Genomic DNA, 25,797 nt, shown 5'->3' with positions numbered 1-25,797 from the left:
CAAGACTCAGCAAACAAAAGTATGTTCGGCTACCAGGAATCGAATCCGGGCTGCTTGGCTGAAAGCCATGCCTCCTAACAGCTTTCCGTTCCTTCTGACGGCCAGACAATCAGACGTGCAGGGCAAGCGCCATAATCACTGCCGTCACTGATAATATCTCTTCAACCTGTTTGCGCGAAATTTACTTCCTTTCCCGCACGAAGGAAACGGGTAGGTTTGGAATATTTAAAATTCATTGTCAGATGTGGGGTTCGAACGCACGCTCCCTTTTGGGAACCAGAGCTTAAATCTGTCGCCTTAGGCCGCTCGGACAATCTGACGTGCGCGTGGAAACACACTGCTGCCATCGTTTCTATAAACATCTCCAGGGCCTGACTGCAAAATTTTCTTGTTTTTTTTTGTGTGAAGAAAATACGTTTTTTTAGAGTATTTAAAACGAGTTGTAAGATGTGAGGTAACACCCCACCCTCACTGTCGGCACCCGGAACTTAAATATGGTGCCTGGCACCGTTGTTTTCCGACGCCTTCGGCCTTAAGTGGAACGAGCAGAACTCTAACTATCAATTTTCACATTGGCGCGGAGAAAACAACGAACGACAATAAATGTCCGTTCCCAAGCAACGGCTACGCTGTGTATTTCGCCCTCAGGGGAAGCTAATGATATGCTCCAGGCGAGGATCAAACTAACCAACTTAACATTGTGATACTTAGGCGCTTTCTACTTCTGGACTGGCACAATTATGCTCAATCGTCTCTGGATCGTCTGTACGTACGTCACATTAGATATTTCTTATATCATGCGGCTGTAAATTAAAGGGCAGTTTTCCAACGGCTGTCAGTTGTGCTTCTATTTACGCTAGCAGCACCTACACACTGCGTTCAGATGTGCCAACCTCTGCCCTGGCGTTGAACGCCTACAGCGCCTTCGCCTTCGGCCTCTGGTGGCAGGAGGGTAGCCGATACATCGCGGCGTGAATGACTAGGCACGCAAGGCGGTGGTGGTGTAACGGTCAGCATGGTTGCTTCCCAAGCAGTTGATCCGGGTTCGATTCCCCGCCACCGCACGAAACGTACATTTTTCTTCTAGGGCTATTCCACGTAACGTAACGCGATCTTCGAAACAGAACCGTCGTGGTACGAATAGTTTTCCTTCGCCCCACGTCTCACTCCGTGTCGCCATTGCGGTAGTCGCCGGATTTCGATTCACAGCATCGTGTGTCTCCATGTGTCGACTTGTCTTGCTCGGCTGACGCGAGAGCTGACGCTTGGAAATGGGCATATATGTAGAGGGCAGGCGGGAGAAACGACTGCGAGAGACCAAAAACCGACAAACATACGACAGAACCTTTCATTTTATTGTGGCCACAGATTCGCGCTTTAGTGCACCGACAGGCAGGAGTGGCGTCAGCGTGCTGGACCGCATCATTATCGCTAAGCAGCGACGACACCTAAGTAAATAGGCAAAATGAAAGAAGCCAAATGTAGGTAGAGCTCCAAGCTGGTCGCCCATCCAAGTACTAAACACGGCCAACCGCTATTAACTCCAATCAACAGACGAGAACCGCTGCACTCAGCGTGGTATGGCCGTTATCGACAACGCCGCGAAACGTGCAGACGTCTTGCTTCGTGTGCACATCACTTGGTATTTACCTGGCAGTGTCTCGCTGGAGGAAGCACTGTCTTTTATGAGAGAAAAATGAAATGGCACTTAGTGCTATCGAATACATGGCCTTTGTGTTCACAGCACGACGCTCTAACGTACTGAGCTGAGGAGCGATGCAATTCGGCCACGTCACCAGTCCAATACCCGGTCCACCGGCTCATCCACCTTCATTACTGCCCTGCCAGACATTTAACCACGTATCTGTTTTCGTTGACTTTTGCTTTCTTGATGCTTGGACCCAAAAAGCACAACACAAAGAAAACGTAAGCGCCGTGAGACTAGCCAAGACTCAGCAAACAAAAGTATGTTCGGCTACCAGGAATCGAATCCGGGCTGCTTGGCTGAAAGCCATGCCTCCTAACAGCTTTCCGTTCCTTCTGACGGCCAGACAATCAGACGTGCAGGGCAAGCGCCATAATCACTGCCGTCACTGATAATATCTCTTCAACCTGTTTGCGCGAAATTTACTTCCTTTCCCGCACGAAGGAAACGGGTAGGTTTGGAATATTTAAAATTCATTGTCAGATGTGGGGTTCGAACCCACGCTCCCTTTTGGGAACCAGAGCTTAAATCTGTCGCCTTAGGCCGCTCGGACAATCTGACGTGCGCGTGGAAACACACTGCTGCCATCGTTTCTATAAACATCTCCAGGGCCTGACTGCAAAATTTTCTTGTTTTTTTTTTGTGTGAAGAAAATACGTTTTTTTAGAGTATTTAAAACGAGTTGTAAGATGTGAGGTAACACCCCACCCTCACTGTCGGCACCCGGAACTTAAATATGGTGCCTGGCACCGTTGTTTTCCGACGCCTTCGGCCTTAAGTGGAACGAGCAGAACTCTAACTATCAATTTTCACATTGGCGCGGAGAAAACAACGAACGACAATAAATGTCCGTTCCCAAGCAACGGCTACGCTGTGTATTTCGCCCTCAGGGGAAGCTAATGATATGCTCCAGGCGAGGATCAAACTAACCAACTTAACATTGTGATACTTAGGCGCTTTCTACTTCTGGACTGGCACAATTATGCTCAATCGTCTCTGGATCGTCTGTACGTACGTCACATTAGATATTTCTTATATCATGCGGCTGTAAATTAAAGGGCAGTTTTCCAACGGCTGTCAGTTGTGCTTCTATTTACGCTAGCAGCACCTACACACTGCGTTCAGATGTGCCAACCTCTGCCCTGGCGTTGAACGCCTACAGCGCCTTCGCCTTCGGCCTCTGGTGGCAGGAGGGTAGCCGATACATCGCGGCGTGAATGACTAGGCACGCAAGGCGGTGGTGGTGTAACGGTCAGCATGGTTGCTTCCCAAGCAGTTGATCCGGGTTCGATTCCCCGCCACCGCACGAAACGTACATTTTTCTTCTAGGGCTATTCCACGTAACGTAACGCGATCTTCGAAACAGAACCGTCGTGGTACGAATAGTTTTCCTTCGCCCCACGTCTCACTCCGTGTCGCCATTGCGGTAGTCGCCGGATTTCGATTCACAGCATCGTGTGTCTCCATGTGTCGACTTGTCTTGCTCGGCTGACGCGAGAGCTGACGCTTGGAAATGGGCATATATGTAGAGGGCAGGCGGGAGAAACGACTGCGAGAGACCAAAAACCGACAAACATACGACAGAACCTTTCATTTTATTGTGGCCACAGATTCGCGCTTTAGTGCACCGACAGGCAGGAGTGGCGTCAGCGTGCTGGACCGCATCATTATCGCTAAGCAGCGACGACACCTAAGTAAATAGGCAAAATGAAAGAAGCCAAATGTAGGTAGAGCTCCAAGCTGGTCGCCCATCCAAGTACTAAACACGGCCAACCGCTATTAACTCCAATCAACAGACGAGAACCGCTGCACTCAGCGTGGTATGGCCGTTATCGACAACGCCGCGAAACGTGCAGACGTCTTGCTTCGTGTGCACATCACTTGGTATTTACCTGGCAGTGTCTCGCTGGAGGAAGCACTGTCTTTTATGAGAGAAAAATGAAATGGCACTTAGTGCTATCGAATACATGGCCTTTGTGTTCACAGCACGACGCTCTAACGTACTGAGCTGAGGAGCGATGCAATTCGGCCACGTCACCAGTCCAATACCCGGTCCACCGGCTCATCCACCTTCATTACTGCCCTGCCAGACATTTAACCACGTATCTGTTTTCGTTGACTTTTGCTTTCTTGATGCTTGGACCCAAAAAGCACAACACAAAGAAAACGTAAGCGCCGTGAGACTAGCCAAGACTCAGCAAACAAAAGTATGTTCGGCTACCAGGAATCGAATCCGGGCTGCTTGGCTGAAAGCCATGCCTCCTAACAGCTTTCCGTTCCTTCTGACGGCCAGACAATCAGACGTGCAGGGCAAGCGCCATAATCACTGCCGTCACTGATAATATCTCTTCAACCTGTTTGCGCGAAATTTACTTCCTTTCCCGCACGAAGGAAACGGGTAGGTTTGGAATATTTAAAATTCATTGTCAGATGTGGGGTTCGAACCCACGCTCCCTTTTGGGAACCAGAGCTTAAATCTGTCGCCTTAGGCCGCTCGGACAATCTGACGTGCGCGTGGAAACACACTGCTGCCATCGTTTCTATAAACATCTCCAGGGCCTGACTGCAAAATTTTCTTGTTTTTTTTTTGTGTGAAGAAAATACGTTTTTTTAGAGTATTTAAAACGAGTTGTAAGATGTGAGGTAACACCCCACCCTCACTGTCGGCACCCGGAACTTAAATATGGTGCCTGGCACCGTTGTTTTCCGACGCCTTCGGCCTTAAGTGGAACGAGCAGAACTCTAACTATCAATTTTCACATTGGCGCGGAGAAAACAACGAACGACAATAAATGTCCGTTCCCAAGCAACGGCTACGCTGTGTATTTCGCCCTCAGGGGAAGCTAATGATATGCTCCAGGCGAGGATCAAACTAACCAACTTAACATTGTGATACTTAGGCGCTTTCTACTTCTGGACTGGCACAATTATGCTCAATCGTCTCTGGATCGTCTGTACGTACGTCACATTAGATATTTCTTATATCATGCGGCTGTAAATTAAAGGGCAGTTTTCCAACGGCTGTCAGTTGTGCTTCTATTTACGCTAGCAGCACCTACACACTGCGTTCAGATGTGCCAACCTCTGCCCTGGCGTTGAACGCCTACAGCGCCTTCGCCTTCGGCCTCTGGTGGCAGGAGGGTAGCCGATACATCGCGGCGTGAATGACTCGGTACGCAAGGCGGTGGTGGTGTAACGGTCAGCATGGTTGCTTCCTAAGCAGTTGATCCGGGTTCGATTCCCGGCCACCGCACGAAACGTACATTTTTCTTCTAGGGCTATTCCACGTAACGTAACGCGATCCTCGAAACAGAACCGTCGTGGTACGAATAGTTTTCCTTCGCCCCACGTCTCACTCCGTGTCGCCATTGCGGTAGTCGCCGGATTTCGATTCACAGCATCGTGTGTCTCCATGTGTCGACTTGTCTCGACTTTGCTCGGCTGACGCGAGAGCTGACGCTTGGAAATGGGCATATATGTAGAGGGCAGGCGGGAGAAACGACTGCGAGAGACCAAAAACCGACAAACATACGACAGAACCTTTCATTTTATTGTGGCCACAGATTCGCGCTTTAGTGCACCGACAGGCAGGAGTGGCGTCAGCGTGCTGGACCGCATCATTATCGCTAAGCAGCGACGACACCTAAGTAAATAGGCAAAATGAAAGAAGCCAAATGTAGGTAGAGCTCCAAGCTGGTCGCCCATCCAAGTACTAAACACGGCCAACCGCTATTAACTCCAATCAACAGACGAGAACCGCTGCACTCAGCGTGGTATGGCCGTTATCGACAACGCCGCGAAACGTGCAGACGTCTTGCTTCTTGTGCACATCACTTGGTATTTACCTGGCAGTGTCTCGCTGGAGGAAGCACTGTCTTTTATGAGAGAAAAATGAAATGGCACTTAGTGCTATCGAATACATGGCCTTTGTGTTCACAGCACGACGCTCTAACGTACTGAGCTGAGGAGCGATGCAATTCGGCCACGTCACCAGTCCAATACCCGGTCCACCGGCTCATCCACCTTCATTACTGCCCTGCCAGACATTTAACCACGTATCTGTTTTCGTTGACTTTTGCTTTCTTGATGCTTGGACCCAAAAAGCACAACACAAAGAAAACGTAAGCGCCGTGAGACTAGCCAAGACTCAGCAAACAAAAGTATGTTCGGCTACCAGGAATCGAATCCGGGCTGCTTGGCTGAAAGCCATGCCTCCTAACAGCTTTCCGTTCCTTCTGACGGCCAGACAATCAGACGTGCAGGGCAAGCGCCATAATCACTGCCGTCACTGATAATATCTCTTCAACCTGTTTGCGCGAAATTTACTTCCTTTCCCGCACGAAGGAAACGGGTAGGTTTGGAATATTTAAAATTCATTGTCAGATGTGGGGTTCGAACGCACGCTCCCTTTTGGGAACCAGAGCTTAAATCTGTCGCCTTAGGCCGCTCGGACAATCTGACGTGCGCGTGGAAACACACTGCTGCCATCGTTTCTATAAACATCTCCAGGGCCTGACTGCAAAATTTTCTTGTTTTTTTTTGTGTGAAGAAAATACGTTTTTTTAGAGTATTTAAAACGAGTTGTAAGATGTGAGGTAACACCCCACCCTCACTGTCGGCACCCGGAACTTAAATATGGTGCCTGGCACCGTTGTTTTCCGACGCCTTCGGCCTTAAGTGGAACGAGCAGAACTCTAACTATCAATTTTCACATTGGCGCGGAGAAAACAACGAACGACAATAAATGTCCGTTCCCAAGCAACGGCTACGCTGTGTATTTCGCCCTCAGGGGAAGCTAATGATATGCTCCAGGCGAGGATCAAACTAACCAACTTAACATTGTGATACTTAGGCGCTTTCTACTTCTGGACTGGCACAATTATGCTCAATCGTCTCTGGATCGTCTGTACGTACGTCACATTAGATATTTCTTATATCATGCGGCTGTAAATTAAAGGGCAGTTTTCCAACGGCTGTCAGTTGTGCTTCTATTTACGCTAGCAGCACCTACACACTGCGTTCAGATGTGCCAACCTCTGCCCTGGCGTTGAACGCCTACAGCGCCTTCGCCTTCGGCCTCTGGTGGCAGGAGGGTAGCCGATACATCCCGGCGTTAATGACTCGGCACGCAAGGCGGTGGTGGTGTAACGGTCAGCATGGTTGCTCCCCAAGCAGTTGATCCGGGTTCGATTCCCGGCCACCGCACGAAACGTACATTTTTCTTCTAGGGCTATTCCACGTAACGTAACGCGATCCTCGAAACAGAACCGTCGTGGTACGAATAGTTTTCCTTCGCCCCACGTCTCACTCCGTGTCGCCATTGCGGTAGTCGCCGGATTTCGATTCACAGCATCGTGTGTCTCCATGTGTCGACTTGTCTCGACTTTGCTCGGCTGACGCGAGAGCTGACGCTTGGAAATGGGCATATATGTAGAGGGCAGGCGGGAGAAACGACTGCGAGAGACCAAAAACCGACAAACATACGACAGAACCTTTCATTTTATTGTGGCCACAGATTCGCGCTTTAGTGCACCGACAGGCAGGAGTGGCGTCAGCGTGCTGGACCGCATCATTATCGCTAAGCAGCGACGACACCTAAGTAAATAGGCAAAATGAAAGAAGCCAAATGTAGGTAGAGCTCCAAGCTGGTCGCCCATCCAAGTACTAAACACGGCCAACCGCTATTAACTCCAATCAACAGACGAGAACCGCTGCACTCAGCGTGGTATGGCCGTTATCGACAACGCCGCGAAACGTGCAGACGTCTTGCTTCGTGTGCACATCACTTGGTATTTACCTGGCAGTGTCTCGCTGGAGGAAGCACTGTCTTTTATGAGAGAAAAATGAAATGGCACTTAGTGCTATCGAATACATGGCCTTTGTGTTCACAGCACGACGCTCTAACGTACTGAGCTGAGGAGCGATGCAATTCGGCCACGTCACCAGTCCAATACCCGGTCCACCGGCTCATCCACCTTCATTACTGCCCTGCCAGACATTTAACCACGTATCTGTTTTCGTTGACTTTTGCTTTCTTGATGCTTGGACCCAAAAAGCACAACACAAAGAAAACGTAAGCGCCGTGAGACTAGCCAAGACTCAGCAAACAAAAGTATGTTCGGCTACCAGGAATCGAATCCGGGCTGCTTGGCTGAAATCCATGCCTCCTAACAGCTTTCCGTTCCTTCTGACGGCCAGACAATCAGACGTGCAGGGCAAGCGCCATAATCACTGCCGTCACTGATAATATCTCTTCAACCTGTTTGCGCGAAATTTACTTCCTTTCCCGCACGAAGGAAACGGGTAGGTTTGGAATATTTAAAATTCATTGTCAGATGTGGGGTTCGAACCCACGCTCCCTTTTGGGAACCAGCGCTTAAATCTGTCGCCTTAGGCCGCTCGGACAATCTGACGTGCGCGTGGAAACACACTGCTGCCATCGTTTCTATGAACATCTCCAGGGCCTGACTGCAAAATTTTCTTGTTTTTTTTGTGTGAAGAAAATACGTTTTTTTAGAGTATTTAAAACGAGTTGTGAGATGTGAGGTAACACCCCACCCTCACTGTCGGCACCCGGAACTTAAATATGGTGCCTGGCACCGTTGTTTTCCGACGCCTTCGGCCTTAAGTGGAACGAGCAGAACTCTAACTATCAATTTTCACATTGGCGCGGAGAAAACAACGAACGACAATAAAAGTCCGTTCCCTAGCAACGGCTACGCTGTGTATTTCGCCCTCAGGGGAAGCTAATGATATGCTCCAGGCGAGGATCAAACTAACCAACTTAACATTGTGATACTTAGGCGCTTTCTACTTCTGGACTGGCACAATTAATGCTCAATCGTCTCTGGATCGTCTGTACGTACGTCACATTAGATATTTCTTATATCATGCTGCTGTAAATTAAAGGGCAGTTTTCCAACGGCTGTCAGTTGTGCTTCTATTTACGCTAGCAGCACCTACACACTGCATTCAGATGTGCCAACCTCTGCCCTGGCGTTGAACGCCTACAGCGCCTTCGCCTTCGGCCTCTGGTGGCAGGAGGGTAGCCGATACATCGCGGCGTGAATGAATCGGCACGCAAGGCGGTGGTGGTGTAACGGTCAGCATAGTTGCTTCCCAAGCAGTTGATCCGGGTTCGATTCCCGGCCACCGCACGAAACATACATTTTTCTTCTAGGGCTATTCCATGTAAGGTAACGCGATCCTCGAAACAGAACCGTCGTGGTACGAATAGTTTTCCTTCGCCCCACGTCTCACTCCGTGTCGCCATTGCGGTAGTCGCCGGATTTCGATTCACAGCATCGTGTGTCTCCATGTGTCGACTTGTCTCGACTTTGCTCGGCTGACGCGAGAGCTGACGCTTGGAAATGGGCATATATGTAGAGGGCAGGCGGGAGAAACGACTGCGAGAGACCAAAAACCGACAAACATACGACAGAACCTTTCATTTTATTGTGGCCACAGATTCGCGCTTTAGTGCACCGACAGGCAGGAGTGGCGTCAGCGTGCTGGACCGCATCATTATCGCTAAGCAGCGACGACACCTAAGTAAATAGGCAAAATGAAAGAAGCCAAATGTAGGTAGAGCTCCAAGCTGGTCGCCCATCCAAGTACTAAACACGGCCAACCGCTATTAACTCCAATCAACAGACGGGAACCGCTGCACTCAGCGTGGTATGGCCGTTATCGACAACGCCGCGAAACGTGCAGACGTCTTGCATCGTGTGCACATCACTTGGTATTTACCTGGCAGTGTCTCGCTGGAGGAAGCACTGTCTTTTATGAGAGAAAAATGAAATGGCACTTAGTGCTATCGAATACATGGCCTTTGTGTTCACAGCACGACGCTCTAACGTACTGAGCTGAGGAGCGATGCAATTCGGCCACGTCACCAGTCCAATACCCGGTCCACCGGCTCATCCACCTTCATTACTGCCCTGCCAGACATTTAACCACGTATCTGTTTTCGTTGACTTTTGCTTTCTTGATGCTTGGACCCAAAAAGCACAACACAAAGAAAACGTAAGCGCCGTGAGACTAGCCAAGACTCAGCAAACAAAAGTATGTTCGGCTACCAGGAATCGAATCCGGGCTGCTTGGCTGAAAGCCATGCCTCCTAACAGCTTTCCGTTCCTTCTGACGGCCAGACAATCAGACGTGCAGGGCAAGCGCCATAATCACTGCCGTCACTGATAATATCTCTTCAACCTGTTTGCGCGAAATTTACTTCCTTTCCCGCACGAAGGAAACGGGTAGGTTTGGAATATTTAAAATTCATTGTCCGATGTGGGGTTCGAACCCACGCTCCCTTTTGGGAACCAGAGCTTAAATCTGTCGCCTTAGGCCGCTCGGACAATCTGACGTGCGCGTGGAAACACACTGCTGCCACCGTTTCTATAAACATCTCCAGCGCCTGACTGCGAAATTTGCTTGTTTTTTTTGTGTGAAGAAAATACGTTTTTTAGAGTATTTAAAACGAGTTGTGAGATGTGAGGTAACACCCCACCCTCACTGTCGGCACCCGGAACTTAAATATGGTGCCTGGCACCGTTGTTTTCCGACGCCTTCGGCCTTAAGTGGAACGAGCAGAACTCTAACTATCAATTTTCACATTGGCGCGGAGAAAACAACGAACGACAGTAAAAGTCCGTTCCCTAGCAACGGCTACGCTGTGTATTTCGCCCTCAGGGGAAGCTAATGATATGCTCCAGGCGAGGATCAAACTAACCAACTTAACATTGTGATACTTAGGCGCTTTCTACTTCTGGACTGGCACAATTATGCTCAATCGTCTCTGGATCGTCTGTACGTACGTCACATTAGATATTTCTTATATCATGCGGCTGTAAATTAAAGGGCAGTTTTCCAACGGCTGTCAGTTGTGCTTCTATTTACGCTAGCAGCACCTACACACTGCGTTCAGATGTGCCAACCTCTGCCCTGGCGTTGAACGCCTACAGCGCCTTCGCCTTCGGCCTCTGGTGGCAGGAGGGTAGCCGATACATCGCGGCGTGAATGACTAGGCACGCAAGGCGGTGGTGGTGTAACGGTCAGCATGGTTGCTTCCCAAGCAGTTGATCCGGGTTCGATTCCCCGCCACCGCACGAAACGTACATTTTTCTTCTAGGGCTATTCCACGTAACGTAACGCGATCTTCGAAACAGAACCGTCGTGGTACGAATAGTTTTCCTTCGCCCCACGTCTCACTCCGTGTCGCCATTGCGGTAGTCGCCGGATTTCGATTCACAGCATCGTGTGTCTCCATGTGTCGACTTGTCTTGCTCGGCTGACGCGAGAGCTGACGCTTGGAAATGGGCATATATGTAGAGGGCAGGCGGGAGAAACGACTGCGAGAGACCAAAAACCGACAAACATACGACAGAACCTTTCATTTTATTGTGGCCACAGATTCGCGCTTTAGTGCACCGACAGGCAGGAGTGGCGTCAGCGTGCTGGACCGCATCATTATCGCTAAGCAGCGACGACACCTAAGTAAATAGGCAAAATGAAAGAAGCCAAATGTAGGTAGAGCTCCAAGCTGGTCGCCCATCCAAGTACTAAACACGGCCAACCGCTATTAACTCCAATCAACAGACGAGAACCGCTGCACTCAGCGTGGTATGGCCGTTATCGACAACGCCGCGAAACGTGCAGACGTCTTGCTTCGTGTGCACATCACTTGGTATTTACCTGGCAGTGTCTCGCTGGAGGAAGCACTGTCTTTTATGAGAGAAAAATGAAATGGCACTTAGTGCTATCGAATACATGGCCTTTGTGTTCACAGCACGACGCTCTAACGTACTGAGCTGAGGAGCGATGCAATTCGGCCACGTCACCAGTCCAATACCCGGTCCACCGGCTCATCCACCTTCATTACTGCCCTGCCAGACATTTAACCACGTATCTGTTTTCGTTGACTTTTGCTTTCTTGATGCTTGGACCCAAAAAGCACAACACAAAGAAAACGTAAGCGCCGTGAGACTAGCCAAGACTCAGCAAACAAAAGTATGTTCGGCTACCAGGAATCGAATCCGGGCTGCTTGGCTGAAAGCCATGCCTCCTAACAGCTTTCCGTTCCTTCTGACGGCCAGACAATCAGACGTGCAGGGCAAGCGCCATAATCACTGCCGTCACTGATAATATCTCTTCAACCTGTTTGCGCGAAATTTACTTCCTTTCCCGCACGAAGGAAACGGGTAGGTTTGGAATATTTAAAATTCATTGTCAGATGTGGGGTTCGAACCCACGCTCCCTTTTGGGAACCAGAGCTTAAATCTGTCGCCTTAGGCCGCTCGGACAATCTGACGTGCGCGTGGAAACACACTGCTGCCATCGTTTCTATAAACATCTCCAGGGCCTGACTGCAAAATTTTCTTGTTTTTTTTTTGTGTGAAGAAAATACGTTTTTTTAGAGTATTTAAAACGAGTTGTAAGATGTGAGGTAACACCCCACCCTCACTGTCGGCACCCGGAACTTAAATATGGTGCCTGGCACCGTTGTTTTCCGACGCCTTCGGCCTTAAGTGGAACGAGCAGAACTCTAACTATCAATTTTCACATTGGCGCGGAGAAAACAACGAACGACAATAAATGTCCGTTCCCAAGCAACGGCTACGCTGTGTATTTCGCCCTCAGGGGAAGCTAATGATATGCTCCAGGCGAGGATCAAACTAACCAACTTAACATTGTGATACTTAGGCGCTTTCTACTTCTGGACTGGCACAATTATGCTCAATCGTCTCTGGATCGTCTGTACGTACGTCACATTAGATATTTCTTATATCATGCGGCTGTAAATTAAAGGGCAGTTTTCCAACGGCTGTCAGTTGTGCTTCTATTTACGCTAGCAGCACCTACACACTGCGTTCAGATGTGCCAACCTCTGCCCTGGCGTTGAACGCCTACAGCGCCTTCGCCTTCGGCCTCTGGTGGCAGGAGGGTAGCCGATACATCCCGGCGTTAATGACTCGGCACGCAAGGCGGTGGTGGTGTAACGGTCAGCATGGTTGCTCCCCAAGCAGTTGATCCGGGTTCGATTCCCGGCCACCGCACGAAACGTACATTTTTCTTCTAGGGCTATTCCACGTAACGTAACGCGATCCTCGAAACAGAACCGTCGTGGTACGAATAGTTTTCCTTCGCCCCACGTCTCACTCCGTGTCGCCATTGCGGTAGTCGCCGGATTTCGATTCACAGCATCGTGTGTCTCCATGTGTCGACTTGTCTCGACTTTGCTCGGCTGACGCGAGAGCTGACGCTTGGAAATGGGCATATATGTAGAGGGCAGGCGGGAGAAACGACTGCGAGAGACCAAAAACCGACAAACATACGACAGAACCTTTCATTTTATTGTGGCCACAGATTCGCGCTTTAGTGCACCGACAGGCAGGAGTGGCGTCAGCGTGCTGGACCGCATCATTATCGCTAAGCAGCGACGACACCTAAGTAAATAGGCAAAATGAAAGAAGCCAAATGTAGGTAGAGCTCCAAGCTGGTCGCCCATCCAAGTACTAAACACGGCCAACCGCTATTAACTCCAATCAACAGACGAGAACCGCTGCACTCAGCGTGGTATGGCCGTTATCGACAACGCCGCGAAACGTGCAGACGTCTTGCTTCGTGTGCACATCACTTGGTATTTACCTGGCAGTGTCTCGCTGGAGGAAGCACTGTCTTTTATGAGAGAAAAATGAAATGGCACTTAGTGCTATCGAATACATGGCCTTTGTGTTCACAGCACGACGCTCTAACGTACTGAGCTGAGGAGCGATGCAATTCGGCCACGTCACCAGTCCAATACCCGGTCCACCGGCTCATCCACCTTCATTACTGCCCTGCCAGACATTTAACCACGTATCTGTTTTCGTTGACTTTTGCTTTCTTGATGCTTGGACCCAAAAAGCACAACACAAAGAAAACGTAAGCGCCGTGAGACTAGCCAAGACTCAGCAAACAAAAGTATGTTCGGCTACCAGGAATCGAATCCGGGCTGCTTGGCTGAAATCCATGCCTCCTAACAGCTTTCCGTTCCTTCTGACGGCCAGACAATCAGACGCGCAGGGCAAGCGCCATAATCACTGCCGTCACTGATAATATCTCTTCAACCTGTTTGCGCGAAATTTACTTCCTTTCCCGCACGAAGGAAACGGGTAGGTTTGGAATATTTAAAATTCATTGTCAGATGTGGGGTTCGAACCCACGCTCCCTTTTGGGAACCAGCGCTTAAATCTGTCGCCTTAGGCCGCTCGGACAATCTGACGTGCGCGTGGAAACACACTGCTGCCATCGTTTCTATGAACATCTCCAGGGCCTGACTGCAAAATTTTCTTGTTTTTTTTGTGTGAAGAAAATACGTTTTTTTACAGTATTTAAAACGAGTTGTGAGATGTGAGGTAACACCCCACCCTCACTGTCGGCACCCGGAACTTAAATATGGTGCCTGGCACCGTTGTTTTCCGACGCCTTCGGCCTTAAGTGGAACGAGCAGAACTCTAACTATCAATTTTCACATTGGCGCGGAGAAAACAACGAACGACAATAAAAGTCCGTTCCCTAGCAACGGCTACGCTGTGTATTTCGCCCTCAGGGGAAGCTAATGATATGCTCCAGGCGAGGATCAAACTAACCAACTTAACATTGTGATACTTAGGCGCTTTCTACTTCTGGACTGGCACAATTAATGCTCAATCGTCTCTGGATCGTCTGTACGTACGTCACATTAGATATTTCTTATATCATGCTGCTGTAAATTAAAGGGCAGTTTTCCAACGGCTGTCAGTTGTGCTTCTATTTACGCTAGCAGCACCTACACACTGCATTCAGATGTGCCAACCTCTGCCCTGGCGTTGAACGCCTACAGCGCCTTCGCCTTCGGCCTCTGGTGGCAGGAGGGTAGCCGATACATCGCGGCGTGAATGAATCGGCACGCAAGGCGGTGGTGGTGTAACGGTCAGCATAGTTGCTTCCCAAGCAGTTGATCCGGGTTCGATTCCCGGCCACCGCACGAAACATACATTTTTCTTCTAGGGCTATTCCATGTAAGGTAACGCGATCCTCGAAACAGAACCGTCGTGGTACGAATAGTTTTCCTTCGCCCCACGTCTCACTCCGTGTCGCCATTGCGGTAGTCGCCGGATTTCGATTCACAGCATCGTGTGTCTCCATGTGTCGACTTGTCTCGACTTTGCTCGGCTGACGCGAGAGCTGACGCTTGGAAATGGGCATATATGTAGAGGGCAGGCGGGAGAAACGACTGCGAGAGACCAAAAACCGACAAACATACGACAGAACCTTTCATTTTATTGTGGCCACAGATTCGCGCTTTAGTGCACCGACAGGCAGGAGTGGCGTCAGCGTGCTGGACCGCATCATTATCGCTAAGCAGCGACGACACCTAAGTAAATAGGCAAAATGAAAGAAGCCAAATGTAGGTAGAGCTCCAAGCTGGTCGCCCATCCAAGTACTAAACACGGCCAACCGCTATTAACTCCAATCAACAGACGGGAACCGCTGCACTCAGCGTGGTATGGCCGTTATCGACAACGCCGCGAAACGTGCAGACGTCTTGCATCGTGTGCACATCACTTGGTATTTACCTGGCAGTGTCTCGCTGGAGGAAGCACTGTCTTTTATGAGAGAAAAATGAAATGGCACTTAGTGCTATCGAATACATGGCCTTTGTGTTCACAGCACGACGCTCTAACGTACTGAGCTGAGGAGCGATGCAATTCGGCCACGTCACCAGTCCAATACCCGGTCCACCGGCTCATCCACCTTCATTACTGCCCTGCCAGACATTTAACCACGTATCTGTTTTCGTTGACTTTTGCTTTCTTGATGCTTGGACCCAAAAAGCACAACACAAAGAAAACGTAAGCGCCGTGAGACTAGCCAAGACTCAGCAAACAAAAGTATGTTCGGCTACCAGGAATCGAATCCGGGCTGCTTGGCTGAAAGCCATGCCTCCTAACAGCTTTCCGTTCCTTCTGACGGCCAGACAATCAGACGTGCAGGGCAAGCGCCATAATCACTGCCGTCACTGATAATATCTCTTCAACCTGTTTGCGCGAAATTTACTTCCTTTCCCGCACGAAGGAAACGGGTAGGTTTGGAATATTTAAAATTCATTGTCCGATGTGGGGTTCGAACCCACGCTCCCTTTTGGGAACCAGAGCTTAAATCTGTCGCCTTAGGCCGCTCGGACAATCTGACGTGCGCGTGGAAACACACTGCTGCCACCGTTTCTATAAACATCTCCAGCGCCTGACTGCGAAATTTGCTTGTTTTTTTTGTGTGAAGAAAATACGTTTTTTAGAGTATTTAAAACGAGTTGTGAGATGTGAGGTAACACCCCACCCTCACTGTCGGCACCCGGAACTTAAATATGGTGCCTGGCACCGTTGTTTTCCGACGCCTTCGGCCTTAAGTGGAACGAGCAGAACTCTAACTATCAATTTTCACATTGGCGCGGAGAAAACAACGAACGACAATAAAAGTCCGTTCCCTAGCAACGGCTACGCTGTGTATTTCGCCCTCAGGGGAAGCTAATGATATGCTCCAGGCGAGGATCAAACTAACCAACTTAACATTGTGATACTTAGGCGCTTTCTACTTCTGGACTGACACAATTAATGCTCAATCGTCTCTGGATCGTCTGTACGTACGTCACATTAGATATTTCTTATATCATGCTGCTGTAAATTAAAGGGCAGTTTTCCAACGGCTGTCAGTTGTGCTTCTATTTACGCTAGCAGCACCTACACACTGCGTTCAGATGTGCCAACCTCTGCCCTGGCGTTGAACGCCTACAGCGCCTTCGCCTTCGGCCTCTGGTGGCAGGAGGGTAGCCGATACATCGCGGCGTGAATGACTCGGCACGCAAGGCGGTGGTGGTGTAACGGTCAGCATGGTTGCTTCCCAAGCAGTTGATCCGGGTTCGATTCCCGGCCACCGCACGAAACGTACATTTTTCTTCTAGGGCTATTCCACGTAACGTAACGCGATCCTCGAAACAGAACCGTCGTGGTACGAATAGTTTTCCTTCGCCCCACGTCTCACTCCGTGTCGCCATTGCGGTAGTCGCCGGATTTCGATTCACAGCATCGTGTGTCTCCATGTGTCGACTTGTCTCGACTTTGCTCGGCTGACGCGAGAGCTGACGCTTGGAAATGGGCATATATGTAGAGGGCAGGCGGGAGAAACGACTGCGAGAGACCAAAAACCGACAAACATACGACAGAACCTTTCATTTTATTGTGGCCACAGATTCGCGCTTTAGTGCACCGACAGGCAGGAGTGGCGTCAGCGTGCTGGACCGCATCATTATCGCTAAGCAGCGACGACACCTAAGTAAATAGGCAAAATGAAAGAAGCCAAATGTAGGTAGAGCTCCAAGCTGGTCGCCCATCCAAGTACTAAACACGGCCAACCGCTATTAACTCCAATCAACAGACGAGAACCGCTGCACTCAGCGTGGTATGGCCGTTATCGACAACGCCGCGAAACGTGCAGACGTCTTGCTTCGTGTGCACATCACTTGGTATTTACCTGGCAGTGTCTCGCTGGAGGAAGCACTGTCTTTTATGAGAGAAAAATGAAATGGCACTTAGTGCTATCGAATACATGGCCTTTGTGTTCACAGCACGACGCTCTAACGTACTGAGCTGAGGATCGATGCAATTCGGCCACGTCACCAGTCCAATACCCGGTCCACCGGCTCATCCACCTTCATTACTGCCCTGCCAGACATTTAACCACGTATCTGTTCTCGTTGACTTTTGCTTTCTTGATGCTTGGACCCAAAAAGCACAACACAAAGAAAACGTAAGCGCCGTGAGACTAGCCAAGACTCAGCAAACAAAAGTATGTTCGGCTACCAGGAATCGAATCCGGGCTGCTTGGCTGAAAGCCATGCCTCCTAACAGCTTTCCGTTCCTTCTGACGGCCAGACAATCAGACGTGCAGGGCAAGCGCCATAATCACTGCCGTCACTGATAATATCTCTTCAACCTGTTTGCGCGAAATTTACTTCCTTTCCCGCACGAAGGAAACGGGTAGGTTTGGAATATTTAAAATTCATTGTCAGATGTGGGGTTCGAACCCACGCTCCCTTTTGAGAACCAGAGCTTAAATCTGTCGCCTTAGGCCGCTCGGACAATCTGACGTGCGCGTGGAAACACACTGCTGCCATCGTTTCTATAAACATCTCCAGGGCCTGACTGCAAAATTTTCTTGTTTTTTTTGTGTGAAGAAAATTCGTTTTTTTAGAGTATTTAAAACGAGTTGTGAGATGTGAGGTAACACCCCACCCTCACTGTCGGCACCCGGAACTTAAATATGGTGCTGGCACCGTTGTTTTCCGACGCCTTCGGCCTTAAGTGGAACGAGCAGAACTCTAACTATCAATTTTCACATTGGCGCGGAGAAAACAACGAACGACAATAAAAGTCCGTTCCCTAGCAACGGCTACGCTGTGTATTTCGCCCTCAGGGGAAGCTAATGATATGCTCCAGGCAAGGATCAAACTAACCAACTTAACATTGTGATACTTAGGCGCTTTCTACTTCTGGACTGGCACAATTATGCTCAATCGTCTCTGGATCGTCTGTACGTACGTCACATTAGATATTTCTTATATCATGCTGCTGTAAATTAAAGGGCAGTTTTCCAACGGCTGTCAGTTGTGCTTCTATTTACGCTAGCAGCACCTACACACTGCGTTCAGATGTGCCAACCTCTGCCCTGGCGTTGAACGCCTACAGCGCCTTCGCCTTCGGCCTCTGGTGGCAGGAGGGTAGCCGATACATCGCGGCGTGAATGACTCGGCACGCAAGGCGGTGGTGGTGTAACGGTCAGCATGGTTGCTTCCCAAGCAGTTGATCCGGGTTCGATTCCCGGCCACCGCACGAAACGTACATTTTTCTTCTAGGGCTATTCCACGTAACGTAACGCGATCCTCGAAACAGAACCGTCGTGGTACGAATAGTTTTCCTTCGCCCCACGTCTCACTCCGTGTCGCCATTGCGGTAGTCGCCGGATTTCGATTCACAGCATCGTGTGTCTCCATGTGTCGACTTGTCTTGCTCGGCTGACGCGAGAGCTGACGCTTGGAAATGGGCATATATGTAGAGGGCAGGCGGGAGAAACGACTGCGAGAGACCAAAAACCGACAAACATACGACAGAACCTTTCATTTTATTGTGGCCACAGATTCGCGCTTTAGTGCACCGACAGGCAGGAGTGGCGTCAGCGTGCTGGACCGCATCATTATCGCTAAGCAGCGACGACACCTAAGTAAATAGGCAAAATGAAAGAAGCCAAATGTAGGTAGAGCTCCAAGCTGGTCGCCGATCCAAGTACTAAACACGGCCAACCGCTATTAACTCCAATCAACAGACGAGAACCGCTGCACTCAGCGTGGTATGGCCGTTATCGACAACGCCGCGAAACGTGCAGACGTCTTGCTTCGTGTGCACATCACTTGGTATTTACCTGGCAGTGTCTCGCTGGAGGAAGCACTGTCTTTTATGAGAGAAAAATGAAATGGCACTTAGTGCTATCGAATACATGGCCTTTGTGTTCACAGCACGACGCTCTAACGTACTGAGCTGAGGAGCGATGCAATTCGGCCACGTCACCAGTCCAATACCCGGTCCACCGGCTCATCCACCTTTATTACTGCCCTGCCAGACATTTAACCACGTATCTGTTTTCGTTGACTTTTGCTTTCTTGATGCTTGGACTCAGAAAGCACAACACAAAGAAAACGTAAGCGCCGTGAGACTAGCCAAGACTCAGCAAACAAAAGTATGTTCGGCTACCAGGAATCGAATCCGGGCTGCTTGGCTGAAAGCCATGCCTCCTAACAGCTTTCCGTTCCTTCTGACGGCCAGACAATCAGACGTGCAGGGCAAGCGCCATAATCACTGCCGTCACTGATAATATCTCTTCAACCTGTTTGCGCGAAATTTACTTCCTTTCCCGCACGAAGGAAACGGGTAGGTTTGGAATATTTAAAATTCATTGTCAGATGTGGGGTTCGAACCCACGCTCCCTTTTGGGAACCAGAGCTTAAATCTGTCGCCTTAGGCCGCTCGGACAATCTGACGTGCGCGTGGAAACACACTGCTGCCATCGTTTCTATAAACATCTCCAGGGCCTGACTGCAAAATTTTCTTGTTTTTTTTTTGTGTGAAGAAAATACGTTTTTTTAGAGTATTTAAAACGAGTTGTGAGATGTGAGATAACACCCCACCCTCACTGTCGGCACCCGGAACTTAAATATGGTGCCTGGCACCGTTGTTTTCCGACGCCTTCGGCCTTAAGTGGAACGAGCAGAACTCTAACTATCAATTTTCACATTGGCGCGGAGAAAACAACGAACGACAATAAAAGTCCGTTCCCTAGCAACGGCTACGCTGTGTATTTCGCCCTCAGGGGAAGCTAATGATATGCTCCAGGCGAGGATCAAACTAACCAACTTAACATTGTGATACTTAGGCGCTTTCTACTTCTGGACTGGCACAATTATGCTCAATCGTCTCTGGATCGTCTGTACGTACGTCACATTAGATATTTCTTATATCATGCTGCTGTAAATTAAAGGGCAGTTTTCCAACGGCTGTCAGTTGTGCTTCTATTTACGCTAGCAGCACCTACACACTGCGTTCAGATGTGCCAACCTCTGCCCTGGCGTTGAACGCCTACAGCGCCTTCGCCTTCGGCCTCTGGTGGCAGGAGGGTAGCCGATACATCGCGGCGTGAATGACTCGGCACGCAAGGCGGTGGTGGTGTAACGGTCAGCATGGTTGCTTCCCAAGCAGTTTATCCGGGTTCGATTCCCGGCCACCGCACGAAACGTACATTTTTCTTCTAGGGCTATTCCACGTAACGTAACGCGATCCTCGAAACAGAACCGTCGTGGTACGAATAGTTTTCCTTCGCCCCACGTCTCACTCCGTGTCGCCATTGCGGTAGTCGCCGGATTTCGATTCACAGCATCGTGTGTCTCCATGTGTCGACTTGTCTCGGCTGACGCGAGAGCTGACGCTTGGAAATGGGCATATATGTAGAGGGCAGGCGGGAGAAACGACTGCGAGAGACCAAAAACCGACAAACATACGACAGAACCTTTCATTTTATTGTGGCCACAGATTCGCGCTTTAGTGCACCGACAGGCAGGAGTGGCGTCAGCGTGCTGGACCGCATCATTATCGCTAAGCAGCGACGACACCTAAGTAAATAGGCAAAATGAAAGAAGCCAAATGTAGGTAGAGCTCCAAGCTGGTCGCCGATCCAAGTACTAAACACGGCCAACCGCTATTAACTCCAATCAACAGACGAGAACCGCTGCACTCAGCGTGGTATGGCCGTTATCGACAACGCCGCGAAACGTGCAGACGTCTTGCTTCGTGTGCACATCACTTGGTATTTACCTGGCAGTGTCTCGCTGGAGGAAGCACTGTCTTTTATGAGAGAAAAATGAAATGGCACTTAGTGCTATCGAATACATGGCCTTTGTGTTCACAGCACGACGCTCTAACGTACTGAACTGAGGAGCGATGCAATTCGGCCACGTCACCAGTCCAATACCCGGTCCACCGGCTCATCCACCTTCATTACTGCCCTGCCAGACATTTAACCACGTATCTGTTTTCGTTGACTTTTGCTTTCTTGATGCTTGGACCCAAAAAGCACAACACAAAGAAAACGTAAGCGCCGTGAGACTAGCCAAGACTCAGCAAACAAAAGTATGTTCGGCTACCAGGAATCGAATCCGGGCTGCTTGGCTGAGAGCCATGCCTCCTAACAGCTTTCCGTTCCTTCTGACGGCCAGACAATCAGACGTGCAGGGCAAGCGCCATAATCACTGCCGTCACTGATAATATCTCTTCAACCTGTTTGCGCGAAATTTACTTCCTTTCCCGCACGAAGGAAACGGGTAGGTTTGGAATATTTAAAATTCATTGTCAGATGTGGGGTTCGAACCCACACTCCCTTTTGGGAACCAGAGCTTAAATCTGTCGCCTTAGGCCGCTCGGACAATCTGACGTGCGCGTGGAAACGCACTGCTGCCATCGTTTCTATAAACATCTCCAGGGCCTGACTGCAAAATTTTCTTGTTTTTTTTTGTGTGAAGAAAATACGTTTTTTTAGAGTATTTAAAACGAGTTGTGAGATGTGAGGTAACACCCCACCCTCACTGTCGGCACCCGGAACTTAAATATGGTGCCTGGCACCGTTGTTTTCCGACGCCTTCGGCCTTAAGTGGAACGAGCAGAACTCTAACTATCAATTTTCACATTGGCGCGGAGAAAACAACGAACGACAATAAAAGTCCGTTCCCTAGCAACGGCTACGCTGTGTATTTCGCCCTCAGGGGAAGCTAATGATATGCTCCAGGCGAGGATCAAACTAACCAACTTAACATTGTGATACTTAGGCGCTTTCTACTTCTGGACTGGCACAATTATGCTCAATCGTCTCTGGATCGTCTGTACGTACGTCACATTAGATATTTCTTATATCATGCTGCTGTAAATTAAAGGGCAGTTTTCCAACGGCTGTCAGTTGTGCTTCTATTTACGCTAGCAGCACCTACACACTGCGTTCAGATGTGCCAACCTCTGCCCTGGCGTTGAACGCCTACAGCGCCTTCGCCTTCGGCCTCTGGTGGCAGGAGGGTAGCCGATACATCGCGGCGTGAATGACTCGGCACGCAAGGCGGTGGTGGTGTAACGGTCAGCATGGTTGCTTCCCAAGCAGTTGATCCGGGTTCGATTCCCGGCCACCGCACGAAACGTACATTTTTCTTCTAGGGCTATTCCACGTAACGTAACGCGATCCTCGAAACAGAACCGTCGTGGTACGAATAGTTTTCCTTCGCCCCACGTCTCACTCCGTGTCGCCATTGCGGTAGTCGCCGGATTTCGATTCACAGCATCGTGTGTCTCCATGTGTCGACTTGTCTTGCTCGGCTGACGCGAGAGCTGACGCTTGGAAATGGGCATATATGTAGAGGGCAGGCGGGAGAAACGACTGCGAGAGACCAAAAACCGACAAACATACGACAGAACCTTTCATTTTATTGTGGCCACAGATTCGCGCTTTAGTGCACCGACAGGCAGGAGTGGCGTCAGCGTGCTGGACCGCATCATTATCGCTAAGCAGCGACGACACCTAAGTAAATAGGCAAAATGAAAGAAGCCAAATGTAGGTAGATCTCCAAGCTGGTCGCCCATCCAAGTACTAAACACGGCCAACCGCTATTAACTCCAATCAACAGACGAGAACCGCTGCACTCAGCGTGGTATGGCCATTATCGACAACGCCGCGAAACGTGCAGACGTCTTGCTTCTTGTGCACATCACTTGGTATTTACCTGGCAGTGTCTCGCTGGAGGAAGCACTGTCTTTTATGAGAGAAAGATGAAATGGCACTTAGTGCTATCGAATACATGGCCTTTGTGTTCACAGCACGACGCTCTATCGTACTGAGCTGAGGAGCGATGCAATTCGGCCACGTCACCAGTCCAATACCCGGTCCACCGGCTCATCCACCTTCATTACTGCCCTGCCAGACATTTAACCACGTATCTGTTTTCGTTGACTTTTGCTTTCTTGATGCTTGGACCCAAAAAGCACAACACAAAGAAAACGTAAGCGCCGTGAGACTAGCCAAGACTCAGCAAACAAAAGTATGTTCGGCTACCAGGAATCGAATCCGGGCTGCTTGGCTGAAAGCCATGCCTCCTAACAGCTTTCCGTTCCTTCTGACGGCCAGACAATCAGACGTGCAGGGCAAGCGCCATAATCACTGCCGTCACTGATAATATCTCTTCAACCTGTTTGCGCGAAATTTACTTCCTTTCCCGCACGAAGGAAATGGGTAGGTTTGGTATATTTAAAATTCATTGTCAGATGTGGGGTTCGAACCCACGCTCCCTTTTGGGAACCAGAGCTTAAATCTGGCGCCTTAGGCCGCTCGGCGAATCTGACGTGCGCGTGGAAACACACTGCTGCCATCGTTTCTATAAACATCTCCAGGGCCTGACTGCGAAATTTTCTTGTTTTTTTTTGTGTGAAGAAAATACGTGTTTAGAGTATTTAAAACGAGTTGTGAGATGTGCGGTAACACCCCACCCTCACTGTCGGCACCCGGAACTTAAATATGGTGCCTGGCACCGTTGTTTTCCGACGCCTTCGGCCTTAAGTGGAACGAGCAGAACTCTAACTATCAATTTTCACATTGGCGCGGAGAAAACAACGAACGACAATAAAAGTCCGTTCCCTAGCAACGGCTACGCTGTGTATTTCGCCCTCAGGGGAAGCTAATGATATGCTCCAGGCGAGGATCAAACTAACCAACTTAACATTGTGATACTTAGGCGCTTTCTACTTCTGGACTGGCACAAATATGCTCAATCGTCTCTGGATCGTCTGTACGTACGTCACATTAGATATTTCTTATATCATGCTGCTGTAAATTAAAGGGCAGTTTTCCAACGGCTGTCAGTTGTGCTTCTATTTACGCTAGCAGCACCTACACACTGCGTTCAGATGTGCCAACCTCTGCCCTGGCGTTGAACGCCTACAGCGCCTTCGCCTTCGGCCTCTGGTGGCAGGAGGGTAGCCGATACATCGCGGCGTGAATGACTCGGCACGCAAGGCGGTGGTGGTGTAACGGTCAGCATGGTTGCTTCCCAAGCAGTTGATCCGGGTTCGATTCCCGGCCACCGCACGAAACGTACATTTTTCTTCTAGGGCTATTCCACGTAACGTAACGCGATCCTCGAAACAGAACCGTCGTGGTACGAATAGTTTTCCTTCGCCCCACGTCTCACTCCGTGTCGCCATTGCGGTAGTCGCCGGATTTCGATTCACAGCATCGTGTGTCTCCATGTGTCGACTTGTCTTGCTCGGCTGACGCGAGAGCTGACGCTTGGAAATGGGCATATATGTAGAGGGCAGGCGGGAGAAACGACTGCGAGAGACCAAAAACCGACAAACATACGACAGAACCTTTCATTTTATTGTGGCCACAGATTCGCGCTTTAGTGCACCGACAGGCAGGAGTGGCGTCAGCGTGCTGGACCGCATCATTATCGCTAAGCAGCGACGACACCTAAGTAAATAGGCAAAATGAAAGAAGCCAAATGTAGGTAGATCTCCAAGCTGGTCGCCCATCCAAGTACTAAACACGGCCAACCGCTATTAACTCCAATCAACAGACGAGAACCGCTGCACTCAGCGTGGTATGGCCATTATCGACAACGCCGCGAAACGTGCAGACGTCTTGCTTCTTGTGCACATCACTTGGTATTTACCTGGCAGTGTCTCGCTGGAGGAAGCACTGTCTTTTATGAGAGAAAGATGAAATGGCACTTAGTGCTATCGAATACATGGCCTTTGTGTTCACAGCACGACGCTCTATCGTACTGAGCTGAGGAGCGATGCAATTCGGCCACGTCACCAGTCCAATACCCGGTCCACCGGCTCATCCACCTTCATTACTGCCCTGCCAGACATTTAACCACGTATCTGTTTTCGTTGACTTTTGCTTTCTTGATGCTTGGACCCAAAAAGCACAACACAAAGAAAACGTAAGCGCCGTGAGACTAGCCAAGACTCAGCAAACAAAAGTATGTTCGGCTACCAGGAATCGAATCCGGGCTGCTTGGCTGAAAGCCATGCCTCCTAACAGCTTTCCGTTCCTTCTGACGGCCAGACAATCAGACGTGCAGGGCAAGCGCCATAATCACTGCCGTCACTGATAATATCTCTTCAACCTGTTTGCGCGAAATTTACTTCCTTTCCCGCACGAAGGAAATGGGTAGGTTTGGTATATTTAAAATTCATTGTCAGATGTGGGGTTCGAACCCACGCTCCCTTTTGGGAACCAGAGCTTAAATCTGGCGCCTTAGGCCGCTCGGCGAATCTGACGTGCGCGTGGAAACACACTGCTGCCATCGTTTCTATAAACATCTCCAGGGCCTGACTGCGAAATTTTCTTGTTTTTTTTTGTGTGAAGAAAATACGTGTTTAGAGTATTTAAAACGAGTTGTGAGATGTGCGGTAACACCCCACCCTCAC

General features: G+C 49.7%; 19 non-coding genes across 19 annotated transcripts; 13 read left to right on the top strand and 6 right to left on the bottom strand.

The window, feature by feature from the left end:
- The first annotated feature begins 992 nt into the window (after positions 1 to 992).
- Positions 993 to 1,064, top strand: Trnag-ccc (transfer RNA glycine (anticodon CCC)). Its single transcript has one exon. It is a non-coding gene; the product is annotated as a tRNA-Gly (tRNA).
- A 1,118-nt stretch (positions 1,065 to 2,182) lies between these two features.
- Positions 2,183 to 2,266, bottom strand: Trnal-uaa (transfer RNA leucine (anticodon UAA)). The gene has a single exon. It is a non-coding gene; the product is annotated as a tRNA-Leu (tRNA).
- Positions 2,267 to 2,939: 673 nt separating this feature from the next.
- Trnag-ccc (transfer RNA glycine (anticodon CCC)) lies at positions 2,940 to 3,011 on the top strand. The gene has a single exon. It is a non-coding gene; the product is annotated as a tRNA-Gly (tRNA).
- Positions 3,012 to 4,129: 1,118 nt separating this feature from the next.
- Positions 4,130 to 4,213, bottom strand: Trnal-uaa (transfer RNA leucine (anticodon UAA)). The gene has a single exon. It is a non-coding gene; the product is annotated as a tRNA-Leu (tRNA).
- Positions 4,214 to 4,886: 673 nt separating this feature from the next.
- Positions 4,887 to 4,958, top strand: Trnar-ccu (transfer RNA arginine (anticodon CCU)). The gene has a single exon. It is a non-coding gene; the product is annotated as a tRNA-Arg (tRNA).
- Positions 4,959 to 6,838: 1,880 nt separating this feature from the next.
- Positions 6,839 to 6,910, top strand: Trnag-ccc (transfer RNA glycine (anticodon CCC)). The gene has a single exon. It is a non-coding gene; the product is annotated as a tRNA-Gly (tRNA).
- A 1,880-nt stretch (positions 6,911 to 8,790) lies between these two features.
- Positions 8,791 to 8,862, top strand: Trnag-ccc (transfer RNA glycine (anticodon CCC)). The gene has a single exon. It is a non-coding gene; the product is annotated as a tRNA-Gly (tRNA).
- Positions 8,863 to 10,740: 1,878 nt separating this feature from the next.
- Positions 10,741 to 10,812, top strand: Trnag-ccc (transfer RNA glycine (anticodon CCC)). Its single transcript has one exon. It is a non-coding gene; the product is annotated as a tRNA-Gly (tRNA).
- A 1,118-nt stretch (positions 10,813 to 11,930) lies between these two features.
- Trnal-uaa (transfer RNA leucine (anticodon UAA)) lies at positions 11,931 to 12,014 on the bottom strand. The gene has a single exon. It is a non-coding gene; the product is annotated as a tRNA-Leu (tRNA).
- A 673-nt stretch (positions 12,015 to 12,687) lies between these two features.
- On the top strand, positions 12,688 to 12,759 carry Trnag-ccc (transfer RNA glycine (anticodon CCC)). The gene has a single exon. It is a non-coding gene; the product is annotated as a tRNA-Gly (tRNA).
- A 1,880-nt stretch (positions 12,760 to 14,639) lies between these two features.
- Positions 14,640 to 14,711, top strand: Trnag-ccc (transfer RNA glycine (anticodon CCC)). Its single transcript has one exon. It is a non-coding gene; the product is annotated as a tRNA-Gly (tRNA).
- A 1,879-nt stretch (positions 14,712 to 16,590) lies between these two features.
- Trnag-ccc (transfer RNA glycine (anticodon CCC)) lies at positions 16,591 to 16,662 on the top strand. The gene has a single exon. It is a non-coding gene; the product is annotated as a tRNA-Gly (tRNA).
- Positions 16,663 to 18,540: 1,878 nt separating this feature from the next.
- On the top strand, positions 18,541 to 18,612 carry Trnag-ccc (transfer RNA glycine (anticodon CCC)). Its single transcript has one exon. It is a non-coding gene; the product is annotated as a tRNA-Gly (tRNA).
- A 1,118-nt stretch (positions 18,613 to 19,730) lies between these two features.
- Trnal-uaa (transfer RNA leucine (anticodon UAA)) lies at positions 19,731 to 19,814 on the bottom strand. The gene has a single exon. It is a non-coding gene; the product is annotated as a tRNA-Leu (tRNA).
- Positions 19,815 to 20,487: 673 nt separating this feature from the next.
- On the top strand, positions 20,488 to 20,559 carry Trnag-ccc (transfer RNA glycine (anticodon CCC)). Its single transcript has one exon. It is a non-coding gene; the product is annotated as a tRNA-Gly (tRNA).
- Positions 20,560 to 22,429: 1,870 nt separating this feature from the next.
- Trnag-ccc (transfer RNA glycine (anticodon CCC)) lies at positions 22,430 to 22,501 on the top strand. Its single transcript has one exon. It is a non-coding gene; the product is annotated as a tRNA-Gly (tRNA).
- A 1,118-nt stretch (positions 22,502 to 23,619) lies between these two features.
- On the bottom strand, positions 23,620 to 23,703 carry Trnal-uaa (transfer RNA leucine (anticodon UAA)). The gene has a single exon. It is a non-coding gene; the product is annotated as a tRNA-Leu (tRNA).
- Positions 23,704 to 24,373: 670 nt separating this feature from the next.
- On the top strand, positions 24,374 to 24,445 carry Trnag-ccc (transfer RNA glycine (anticodon CCC)). Its single transcript has one exon. It is a non-coding gene; the product is annotated as a tRNA-Gly (tRNA).
- A 1,118-nt stretch (positions 24,446 to 25,563) lies between these two features.
- On the bottom strand, positions 25,564 to 25,647 carry Trnal-uaa (transfer RNA leucine (anticodon UAA)). Its single transcript has one exon. It is a non-coding gene; the product is annotated as a tRNA-Leu (tRNA).
- Positions 25,648 to 25,797: the final 150 nt, after the last annotated feature.

This window comes from Schistocerca gregaria, chromosome 2 (genome assembly GCF_023897955.1).
Source record: "Schistocerca gregaria isolate iqSchGreg1 chromosome 2, iqSchGreg1.2, whole genome shotgun sequence".
Taxonomy (NCBI): Eukaryota; Metazoa; Arthropoda; class Insecta; order Orthoptera; family Acrididae; genus Schistocerca; species Schistocerca gregaria.
Note: the sequence above shows the minus strand (reverse complement) of the source record. Positions and strands in the feature narration are given on the sequence as shown.